This window comes from Marmota monax, unplaced genomic scaffold (assembly GCF_021218885.2).
Source record: "Marmota monax isolate L192 unplaced genomic scaffold, Marmota_monax_Labrador192_F-V1.1 WCK01_AAM20220418_F8-fsc00078, whole genome shotgun sequence".
Classification (NCBI taxonomy): Eukaryota; Metazoa; Chordata; class Mammalia; order Rodentia; family Sciuridae; genus Marmota; species Marmota monax.
Genome location: NW_026694865.1, coordinates 6,320,057 through 6,333,088, shown reverse-complemented (window position 1 = coordinate 6,333,088; position 13,032 = coordinate 6,320,057).

The following is a 13,032-nucleotide window of genomic DNA, read 5'->3' as shown; positions in this document are numbered from 1 at the left end:
TCTTGCGGATGATTCTGGAGCTTCCTGCACCCCTCCCTTTATTCTAGGTCTGTGAGGCCCAATTTTCATTCCTCAGGTTCCACCAAGTTCTGAAGGTTATTTTTGGTCAGGTCCTAGGTTTCTGGACCTGCTTCCTTCCTGAAAAACAGCCTGATCAGTTTTTAGGGAATTTGCCGTTTTATGGCTTTGTTTCACTCCCTCTTTGGAAACGTGCTTCTTTCAGAGCACAGGTTTACCTTGCTAATTATGATTTTCCTTATATTTAAAAAGTACACTTCAATCTTTTCCAATGTGTATTTACTTTCTCTATTGTTATTCCCTCCTTTTGCAAGACATAAGCTTAAAATCTATTTAAATATACTCTGTAAGCTTATAGATCTATAGTGAAAGCTCTTTCTCCAATGGATTTCAGGATAGTTTCTGGGAGGTGTGGGGCAGACTTTGGGTCACATCACATATCAAAAGGAGCCCATAAAACTCACGGGTTAAGAACTGGGGTGATCTGGAAAAATAAGAGACCCAGAATAGCTAAAGCAATCTTTAGCAAGAAGAGTGAAGCAGGTGGCATCACTATATCAGACCTCAAACTATACTACAGAGCAACAGCATGGGTATTGGCACCAAAGTAGACTGGTAGACCAATGGTACAGAATAGAGGACACAGAAACTAACACGCATAATTACAGTTATCTTATATTAGACAAAAGCACCAAAAACATATTGGAGAAAAGATAGCCTCTTCAACAAATGGTGCTGGGAAAACTGGAAGTCCATATGCAACAAAATGAAATTAAACCCCTCTCTCTCACCATGCACAAAACTCAACTCAAAGTGGATCAAGGACCTAGGAATTAAACCAGAGACACTGCGCCTATTAGAAGAATAGTAGCCCAAATCGCCATCATGTCAGATTAGGCCCCAACTTCCTTAATAAGACTCCTATAGCACAAGAATTAAAATCAAGAATTGATAAATGGGATGGATTCAAGCTAAAAAGCTTCTTCTCAGAAAAAGAAACAATCAGTGAGGTGAATAGAGAGCCAACAGAATGGGAGCAAATTTTTACCACAAGCACATCAGATAGAGCACTAATCTCTAGGCTATAAAAAGAACTCAAAAATCTTAATACTGGGGCTGAGGCTGTAGCTCAGTGGGAGAGTGCTTGCCTAGCATGCTTGAGGCACTGGGTTCGATCCTCAGCACCACATAAAAATAAACAAATAAAATAAAGGCATTCTGTTAATCTACAACTACAAAAAAAAAAAAAATTAAAAAAAATCTTAACACCAAAAAACCAAATAACCCAATCAATAAATGGGCCAAGGAACTGAACACACACTTCTCAGAAGAGGATATAGAATCAATTTACAAATATATGAAAAAATGTTCAATATCTCTAGCAATTAGAGAAATGCAAATCAAAACTACACTAAGATTTCATCTCACTCCAGTCAGAATGGCAGCTATTAAGAATACAAACAACAGGGGCTGGGGTTGTGAGTCAGTGGTAGAATGCTCGCCTAGTGCAGGTGAGACACTGGTTGAATCCTCAGCACCACATAAAAAATAAATAAATAAAGGCGTTTTGTCCACCTACAACTAAAAATTAAAAAAAAAAAAGAATACAAACAATAACAAGTGCTGGCGAGAATGTGGGGAAAAAGACACTCATACATTGCTTGTGGGACTGCAAATTGGTGCAGCCAACATGAAAAGCAGTATGGAGATTTCTTGGAAAACTGGTAATGGAACCACCATTTGACCCAACTATCCCACTCCTCGGTCTATACCCAAAGTACTTAAAAACAGCATACTACAGGGACACAGCCACATCAATGTTTATAGCAGCACAATTCACAATATCTAAACTGTTGAACCAACCTAGATGCCCTTCAGTAAATGAATGGATAAAGAAAATGTGGTATATATACACAATGGAATATTACTCAACATTATAAGAGAGTAAAATCATGGCATTTGCAGGTAAATGGATGGAGCTGGAGAATATAATGCTAAGTGAAATAAGCCAATCCCAAAATATCAAATGCTGAATGTTTTCTCTGATATAAGGATGCTGGATTCATAATGGGGATGGTGGGGGCAGCATGGGAGGAATAGACGAACTCTAGATAGGGCAAAGGGTAGGGAGGGGAAGGGAGCAGGTATGGGGGTAGGAAAGAAAGTGGAATGAAATGGACATCATTACTCTAAGTACATGTATGAAGACACATATGGTGTGACTCTATGTTGTGTACAACTAGAGATATGAAAATTGTGCTATATATGTAATATGAGTTGAAATGCATTCTGTTGTCATATATAACAAATTTGAATAAGTTACTAAAACAAAGATAGGTTATGTATTTGTCAATAAAAAAAAAAAAGAACTGGGTGAAAGCCAAGCATTTTTAATCCCAGTTACTCTGGAGGTTGAAGCAGGAAGATTACAAGTTTGAGGCATCATGGGTGAGTATCTTAGCTGCCCTCAAAAATAAAAAGGGCTGGGTATCATTCAGTGGTAGAGTGCCTGCCTAGCATGTGCAAGGCTCTGGGTTTGGTTCTCAGCGCTAGGGTGAAGAAGACACCACTTATGACTGGAGTTGCTCCCTTCATTACTAAACGTCCTGTTTCAGTTTGGTCAGGCTGTTTCACTGATGAGTGACAAAATGAGACCAGTACATAGAGGCTGGCTGGGATGGGGTGATGGTGGAGCCTGTGAAAAGCCACTGCAATAGTCTGAGCAGGAGATGCCAAGACCTGTCCTGTGGCTAGGAAGGGGCGGCCTTATGCCCAGCTGCAGGGAGTGTGGTGGGCACGTGACCTTTGCTTTCTGCCTCTGCTGCCCAGAGTTGCCTTACCCAAGGCCATGCTGTCTCCATGGCAGCTGCATGGAGGAACTGAACAAGGCAGCAGGCATAAAACCCATCATTCCACTCACTCCTCCACGAGAATATTCCAGTGGGCACTGCTAGCTCCAGAGCTCCCTGCCTGATTGGCAGATGCTTGGTTGGGCCTGAATCATCGCTCTTCCTCTGCCCAGGGTATCATTCCTTCACAGATGTTGATCTTTAAACATCTTACAGCCAAGTTTCATTTTATTTCTGCTTGGGCCTGAGACTTGGGGATAGAGGATATGGGTGAGTGGTCTAAGAGCTGAATTTCTAGCTGAGGCCTCTGAGTCTTAACCCTGCCAGGACCTGAGAAGTGAGTGTAGGAGAGGAGGGGCAGGTCTGAGCAGTGAGGAAATGGGAGTGATTATTTTTGTGGGGGTGTACTGGGGATGTAACTCAGGGGCCCTCAACCACTTAGCCACATTTTTGTATTTTATTTAGAGACAGGGTCTCACTGAGTTGCTTAGCATCTCGCTGTTGCTGAGGCTGGCTTTGAACTCGTGATCCTCCTGCCTCAACCTCCTAAGCTGCTGGGATTATGGGCATGCATCCCTGTACCCAGCTATGGGTGTGATTTTACTAGTTGAAATCTGGGGTTCTTGTAGAGAGTTGGTGCCCTGTGGGAGCTTAGGCTCTAGGAAACAGACTCAGGATCCCGGCAGGTGGAAGAAGATGCAAGATGCAGTTGGGATAAGAGACATTCTTTGTTCAGAGGTGGTAGCAGCCTTCAGCCTCCAGCTCCAGTTCCATTTAGCTCCCTGAATCCTTTCCATAGGCCTTTTTTATATGCAGGCCAGACAAAAAAGGCACATTGCCAACAGGTTCCATAAGTGGGTGCCTGCTCACAAGCAAGTGTTTATAACCCTGAGTATTCATGACCTTGGCTACATACTAAAAACATAGCCCACCAGAAGTCTCAGCAAGGGAGCCTGACTATAGCCATTTTGGCCCTGCCCTACATCTGGCCTAGTAGGTGAGCTTGAATAGGCATCTCAGCCTTGCAATCAAACCAGTCAGGGCTGAAAATTGCAATTTGCAGTCACCTGGGTGTAAAGGCAGGGAGTAGCTCTTAGATGGTGTGGATTTACACAGTGAGAATTTGGAAAGAAAGTACAGAGCAGTCCACAGACCCTTCCTGTACCAGAGAGGCGAGGAATGTCCATAGTATTAGTTGGTCAGTCAAAACACAAACAATGAAACTAAGGGAAAACCCAGGCAGCCTCCTATGCTACCAGTTAACATGTTACTCAGTGCCTTTAAGGCTTCCCAAGTGCTTCCATATCTCACAAAATTTTTCAAGTGACAGGTAATCAGGAAACACTGTGGCCTCTGGGGAAGCGACATTGGCTTGAAGGACAGTCAGACTCAGCTGGCACCTCAGCTCCACCCCTTACTGTGGGGCCTGGAGTTGAGGTGCTGGGCCTCTGCCAGGCCTGACCTGTAAGATCAGGGCGATCAGGGTGGTGGCAGAGATGAAATGGAGAAGGTACGGTTACTCAACATTCTGAAAACTGGCAAATAAAGGGAAAGGAGCACTGGTGTTAATTTTCTTGCCTAAATTGCACCTCAGAGAAACCAAGTAATTGGTGAGGGAAAGTTTTTTTCTCCTAGTTGGCAAATTCCAGCTAATAAACACCAGAGGAATGAAAACAATTCGAGTATCATCAAGGTTTTATAAGCCCTAAGAAACAGAGCTCAGCAGAGGCAGCTGTATCAATCAGCTTCTCAGGACAGGATCAGGCTGACAACATCTGCATCCACTGAGCAACACAGAGACAGCCAAGCCTCTCGAGTAGCTGGAACATGTTTACCACCACGCCCAGCTTATTGGTAAGTTTTAAGTGTGATAATGGTTTTACGGCTATTTTCTTCTAAAATTATAATCAATACATGTTGCACAGATGAATGGACTCACTGATATTTCCATACGTGCATACACTGTGCATTGACTGTGTCCATCCGTTTACCCTCCTGCCCCCATCACCTACTCCCTTGCTGGACCCCAGAAATCCCTTGTCATCTTTTTGTTTTCACACATAAGAGTGTGCAATACTGTCTGTGTCTGACTTATTTTGCTTGACACGACGTCCTCCAGCTCCATCTATGTTCCTGTGAATGACAGGATTTTATTCTTTTTGGCTGAATAATGCTCCAATGTGTATATAACATATTTTCTTTAAAAAAAATATTTTTATTATTATTATTTTTTTTTTTGGTGTAGATGGACACAACACAATGCATTTTGTTTTTTATGTGGTGCTGAGGATCGAACCCAGGTCCTGCCCGTGCTAGGCGAGCGCCCTACCACTGAGCCACAATCCCAGCCCCTATATAACATATTTTCATTATCCATTCATCTGTCCACAGGTACCTAGGTTGATTCCATATGTTAGCTATTGAATAGTGCTGCCCAAAATGTGGGTAGGCAGGCATCTCTTTTGTATGCTGCTTCCATTTCCTTCAGATGTGTCAGTAGGAGTGGTGTCTATCACTGAATCTGCTGATAGGTCTGCTGTTAGTGTTTTGAGGAACCTCCAAGCTGTTTTTCATAGTGGTTATATTGATTTGCATTCCCACTAACAATATTAGAGTTTCTTTTTCTCCACATCCTTGCTGGTATTTTAAAAAGTAATAGCCATTTGAATTATGGTGAGATGGTATCTTGTAGTTTTGATTTGCATCTCCCTGATGGCTAATGACATTGAACATTTTTTTCATATATGTATGGGCCATTTGCATTTCTTTTGAGAAGTGTCTGTTCAGATCATTGGCCCATTTTTAATTGGATTAGTTCTTTTTTAAGTTTTTTTTTGAGTTTTATATATATATATATATATATATATATATATATATATATATGTACTGGATATTAACCCTCTGTCAGATAAATAGCTGGCAAAGATTTTTTCCCATTCTGTATGTAATCTCTTCACTCTGTTGATTGTTTCCTTTGCTGTGCAGAAGCTTTAGTTTGATGTAATCCCATTTTCTCAATTCTTGCTTTTGTTTTCTGTGCTTTTGGAGTCCTTTCCAGAAACTCATTGCCTGTACCAGTATCTTGGTGTTTCCCATGTTTTCCTCTAACAGTTTGAGTTTCAGGGCTCACATTAAGTGTTATTCAGTCCTGGGTAGATATTTGTACAGGGTGAGAGGTATGGGTCAAGCTTCAAACTTCATGTGGATACCCAGGTTTTCCAGCACCATTTATTAAAAAGGGTGTCCTTTCTTCAACTTATATTTTTGGTACCTTTGTTGAATCAGGTGACTATAGATGAATGAGCTTATTTCTGGGTTCTCTGTTCATCAGTCTGTATGTCAATTTTTGCAAATACCGCCGTGCTGTTTTTTGTTACTACTGCTCTGTGGTGTGTCTTAAAATTCATGAGGTATTGTGCTGCCTTGGCTTTGCTCTTTCTTGCTCAAAATTGCTTTGGCTCTTTGGGGTCTTTTGTGCTTCCATATGAATTTTGAGATTGTTTTTCTAGTTCTGTGAAGAATGCTGTTGGTATTTTAGTGGGGATTGCATTGAATCTGTAGATTGCTTGGGGTGGTGTGGACATTTTAACAATATTAATTCTTCCAATCCATGAACATGGGAGTTCTTTCTACTTTTAGTGTCTTCTTCAACTTCTTTCTTCAGTGTCTTATAATTTTCATTGTAGAGGTCTCTCACTTCCTTAGTTTATTCCTAGGTGTGTGTGTGTGTGTGTGTGTGTGTGCATGTGGGTGTATGTGGCTATGGTGAATGGGATTGCTTTCATGATTTTTTTTTTTAGCAAACTCATTGGTATATAGAAAAGCTATTAATTTTTGTACTAACTTACTGAATTCATCAATCAATTCTAATAGTCTTTTGGTGGCATCTTTTTTTAAAATTTGATCTTTTTTTTTTTTAGTTGTTATTAGACCTTTATTTAATTTATTTATTTATATGTGGTGCTGAGAATTAAGCCCAATGCCTCACACTTGCCAGGCAAGTGCGCTACCACTGAGCCCCAGCCCATTGGTATCTTTTTTTTTTTTTTTTTTTTTGAGAGAGAGAGAGAGAATTTTTTAATATTTATTTTTTAGTTTTCGGTGGACACAACATCTTTATTTTATTTGTATGTGGTGCTGAGGATGGAACCCAGCGCCCCGCACATGCCAGGCGAGCGCGCTACCGCTTGAGCCACATCCCCAGCTCCCATTGGTATCTTTTATAGGCTTTTCTATGTGTAGAAATATATAATCTTCAAACAGGGATAATTTGACTTCCTCCTTTCTATTTGTATATCTTTTGCTTACTTAATTGCTCTGGCTAAAATTTATAGTCCTATATTCAGAATGGTAGGAGTAGACATCCTTATCTTGTTCCTGGTTTTAGAAGAAATACTTTCTTTTTTTTTCCATTCAGTATAATGTTGACTGAGTTTGTCATATATAACTAATTTTGGGGCTGGGGTTGTGGCTCAGAGGGAAACCGCTTGCCTAGCTTGTGTGAAGCACTGAGTTCCATCCCCAGCACCACATAAAAATTAAATAAAGGTATTGTGTCCACCTACAACTAAAGAATAAATAAATAAATATTTATTTATTTTTTAAAGGAGCATAATTATATATATATATATATTTTTTTTAAATTTTTTAAAATTTTATGTGGTGCTCAGGATTGAACCCAGTTCCTCAAGCATGCTAGGTGAGCCGGCTGCCACTTGAGCCACATCCCCAGCCCCTAAAGAATAAATATTTTTTTAAAAAAACTTTTACAATATTGAGGTATGACCCTTCTATACCTAATTTGTTCAGGGATTTTAAGATGAAGGATGCTGAATTTTATCAAATGATTTTTCTGTATCTGTTCAGATGATCATGTGATTTTTATTCTTCATTCTATTTGTGTGATGTATTTTGTTTCTTGATTTGCATATGTTGAACCATCTTTCCATTCCTGGAATGAAACCAGTTTGATCATAGCATCTGATCCCCTCCCACCGTTTTGTGTTTTCTTTCTTTTTTCTTTACTTTTTTTTTAAAGAGAGAGAGAGAGAGAGAAAAATTTTTTAATATTTATTTTTTAGATTTCGGCGGACACAACATCTTTGTATGTGGTGCTGAGGATAGAACCCGGGCGCACACATGCCAGGCGAGTGCGCTACCGCTTGAGCCACATCCCCAGCCCCTTTTCTTTACTTTTTGTCTTTTTCAGTGCTGGGACTTCATGTATGTGAGGCAAGTGCTTTACCACTGAGCTACATCCCGGTCAGTATCTGATCTTTTTGATATGCTATTGAATTTAATTTGTAAGTATCTATTTTTTTTTAATTTGTTAATGGACCTTTTAATTTATTTATTTATATGGTGCTGAGAATGGAACCCAAGTGCTTCACATATGCTAGGCAAGTGCTCTACCACTGAGCCACAACCTCAGCCCTTGCTAGTATTTTGTTGAGAATTTTTCATCTCTGATAATCAGGGATATTGGTTTGTAGTATTTTTGTTATTGTGTCCTTGACATATTTTGGTTATCAGGGTGATACTGGCCTCATAGAATAAGTTTGGAAGCGTTCTCTCCTTTTCGATTCTATGGAAGAGTTTGAATAGCATTATGTTAGTTCTTTTTGTGGGGCAGGGGAGTACTGGGGAATGAACTCAGGGGCACTCCACCACTGAGCCACATCCCCAGCTCTATTTTGTATTTTATTAAAGACAGGCTCTCACTAAGTTGCTTAGCACCTGGCTTTTGCTGAGGCTGGCTTTGAACTCACAATCCTCCTGCCTCAGCCTCCCAAATCACTGGGATTACAGGCATGCACCACTGTGCCCAGTTAGTATTAGTTCTTTAAAAGCTTGTTAAAATTCAACAATGAAGCTATCTGTTCTGGGTTTTTCTGTGTTGGAAGACTTTTTATTACTGATTCAATCTCATTACTTTTTATTGGTTATTCAGGTTTTTCATATTCTTTTGGTTCCATTCAATAGTCATGAGGCAGAAATTTGTCTTTTCTAGATTTTCTAATTTGTTACTAGTTTTCAAAATAATCCCTGATGATCCTTGGAATTTCGGTAGCATCAGTTGTAATGTCTTTTTTTGCTTCTCATTTTATTTTTCTGCATCTCTCCTGCCCCCCGCCTCTTTGATTAGTGTAGCTAAACATTTGTCAACTTTGCTTATTTTTTTTCAGATAGCTGTTTCATTGATTATTTTTTAAATAATTTTTAGTTGTTGATGGACCTTTATTTACTTATATGTGGTACTGAGAATTGAACCCAGGGTCTCACACATGCTAGGCAAGCGCTGTACCACTGAGTCACAACCCCAGCCCCTCATTGATTCTTCGTACTGTTCTTTTAGACCCTATTTCATTTTGCTGTATCCCATGTTTCATTATGTTGTATTTCCATTTTCATTCATTTCAAGGAATTTTTAAATTTCCCTTCTCATCTCTTCAAATACCTACTATTCATTCAAAAGTGTTATTCAGTCTCTATTTGTGTAATTTCTAGTTTCATTCCATTGCAATCAGAAAAGATATAGGATGACTTCATTTTTTTTTCAATTTAAGACTTTAATGGTCTCATATGTGGTCCATTCTAGAAAAAGTTGCATGTGCTCATGAATCTGTTTGATGGAATATTCTGTAAATGTTAAGTCCATTTGATCTATAGTGTAGTTCAAGTCTGTTTCTTTTCTTTTTTCCTTACCTTTTTTTTTTTTTTTTGGAGGGCAGTGGGGTGTCTATCCATTGGTGAGAGTAGAGTATTGAAATCCCTAACCAAAGATGGGTCTAATAGTGTTTGTTTTATAAACTTGAGTGCTGTTATTAGGTGGACAAAGACTTATAATTGTTATATATTTTTAATGAATTGATCACTTTACAATGAATTTCTTGCCTTTTCCTATTGTTTTTGTCTTTTGTTAAAATATTTTTTTAGTTGTAGATAGATGCAATACCTTTTATTTATTTATTTTTATGTGTTACTGAGGACTAAACCTAGTGCCTCACAAGTGCTCTACCACTGAGCCACAACCCCAGCCCATTTTTGTGTTAACACCATTTTATCAGATACAAGTATAGTTTCTACTTGCTTTTGGATTCCATTTGCTTGAAATAACATTTTCATCCTTTCACTCTCAGTCTGTGTGTATTCTTACTGGTAAGGTGGGTTTATTATAGGCAATATATTGTTGGGTCTTCTTCCTCACCCTATCCCTGTACTGGGGACTGAACCCATGGCCTCACATGTGCTAGGCAAACTCTCTACCACTTATACATCCTGCCCCCTTTAAATTTGAAACAGGGTCTTGCTAAGTTGTTCATGCTGGACTCAAACTTTTAATCCACCTGCCATAGTCTCCCAAGTAGCTAGGGTTACAGGCATGTGTCACCATGCCTGGCTGTGCAGCCACTCTTCTAATAGGATTTATATTTTCACATGCTATCATCATGTTAGTTACCTTGATTCTATTTCTGGGTGTAGGACTCCCTTAAGCATATTTTGAAAGGCTGATATGGTGGTCATGAATTCCCTTAGTTTTTGCTTATCTTGGAATATCTCTTTTCTTTTGAAGGTTAGCCTTCCTGGCTGTGGTAATCTGGTTGGCAAGGGCTTCTTTGTCTTTTCTTTCTTTTGTGTGTATGTGAGTGTGACTGAGGATTGAACCCAGGTGTGTTTTACCACTGAGTTTCATCCCCAGCCCTTTTTAAATTTTGAGAGAGGGTCTTGCTAAGTTGTTAAGGGCCTTGAACTTGCAATTCTGCCTAAAGCTCCCAAGTAGCTGGGATTGCAGTCATGTGCCACCCTACCCTGTGGAAGTCATTTTCTTTCAGGACTTGAAATGTATCATTTCATGCCCACTCTCTCACCCCCAGCCTAAAGAATTTCTGCTGAGAAATCTGCTATTAGTCTAATAAGATTGCCCTTAAATGTGACTTAACACTTTTGCTGATTTTAAATTCTTTAGTCCTGTATTTAGTTAACTAAGTTTAACTGTATTATATCATGGTATGGGTTATTTCTGGTCATGTCTATTTGGGGTTTTAGAGGCTTCTTCTTCTTCTTCTTTTTTTTTTTTTTTTTTAGTTGTAGATGGTCACAGTACCTTTATTTTATTTATTTTTTTATGTGGTGCTAAGAATGGAACCCAGAGCCTCACACGTGCTAGGCAAGTGCTCTACCACAGAGCTACAACCCCAATCCTTCTATAGGTTTCTTGTACCTGGATGTCTGTCTTCTTCAAGATTCTGGAAGTTTTCTGCTATAACCACTGAGTAAGTTTTCTGTTTCCTTTAACCATTGTTTCTTCCTCTTTGGGTATGAGGCGGATGTTTGATTTTTTTAATAGTGTCCTAAATATCTTGAATGCAGCGTTTATTCTTATTTTTTTTCTTTCATCTGATGGTGGTATTTCAAAAGATTTGTCTTCAAGCTCAAATATTCTTTCTTGAACTAATCTGTTGTTGAGGGTTTCAATTGAATTTGTTTCATCTGATTTATAGAACCCTTTTCTAATTGGATTCCTATTTAATTTAATTTGTATTTTCTCTTGAACCTCAGAGATGTTCCCCTCTCCTAATACCAGGGATTGAACCCAGGGGCATCAGACCACTGAACTAGACCCCCAGCTCTTTTAAATTTTGAAATAGTATCTTGCTAAATTGTTCAGGCTGGCCTTGAACTTGCAATCTATCTTCCTGCTTTAGCCTCCCAAGTTGCTGGAATTACAGGTTTGTGCCACTGCACCTGGCTTTACTAAGGTTTTAAAAAGGTTACTCTTTAACTGTGCTCAGCTTCACATTTCATGTTTCTTGTTTCTATGTTGAGATTTGTGCATCTAGTGAAATGAATATCTCAATCACTTTTATGGGATGGCCTTCTTAGGGGATGGTTTTCTTCTAAAGATGTGTTTTTGGGGTGTTCTATTTTATAACAGTGAGTTTATTTCCAGCTAGGCATTCTAGTGTAATCTCCTTTTGGCTTCTTTGGCTGATTAGTGAGTCTGGACACAGTATGTACTGTATTACAGTTGGAAGGACCCATTGTCTCCATGGGTTGTGCAAGAATGGGGACTCAAGCAGTTCTGGCAGGCATGGTATAGGTAGCAGAGTGTGCAGCCTGTGTGGCTACTCTTACAATGGGAATGGTGGCCCCTGTTGGGCAATGGAGGTTTCTTCAGGCACTGGTGACATTGGCTTTGTTATCAGATTTGTCCCTGCCACTGACTGCACCAGTAGTAGTGGTAAGGAGTCGAAAGCATTTAGCCTATAATTAGGTACTGGTTCAGGTGCTTCTAGGGGAGGAAGGACAGGAATCACATCACCCGCTTTGTGGCATTCACACCAGTCTTATCAGTAGTGTGTGATAAGGCAAGATGCAAGGCAACCAATGCGGGGGACCTGATTAAGTACAGAAGTGGGAAAAATTGTTATTTCTTTCTGCTGCAACGGTCTGTCTGCCCAGGAGCAGAACCCCAGGGTCCATAGCTATATACGTGCTTGGAAACATGGTGATAGAGGGGGGCTTTTGCACCCTCTGTTTTTCATTTGTAGCACCTTCAAGAGATGGGAATGGGAGTGGGTTGTGGCTGGAGCTGGGTAAAATTCTTCCTGGCTGAGGTGTTCCACAGCAGGGAGGGAACATTCCCAATGGGCTTTTGCTGGTCATTCCACCAAGCCAGGTCTGGCTACGAGGCACCCATCAGCTGAGCTGTGGCAATGGAATGTCTGTGGCGTCCCAGAGTTGAAACTATGCAGGATTTTTTTGACCCAAACACAGTTTTTACCACTGAGCTACATCCCCAGCCCTCTTAATTTTTTTTTTTTAAATATTTTGAGTTGTAGATGGGACATAATCTTTATTTATTTTCATGTGGTGCTGAGGATCAAACCCAGTGCCTCACACATGCTAGGCAAGCGCTCTAACACTGAGCGACAACCCCAACCTCCGCTTTTTAATTTTTGAGACAGGGTCTTGCTAAATTTCTGAGGCTGGCCTCAAACTTGTAATTCACCTGCCTTAGCTTCCTGAGACACTGGGATTACAGGTGTGTGTCATCGCACCTGGCTCCTAACACAGTTTAAATTTGAACATTATGTCCCCTCTCAAAATGGCTCCTGGTTTTAGCACTTAGGTATTTGCTGGGAGATGTGAATTCCTTTCCTAA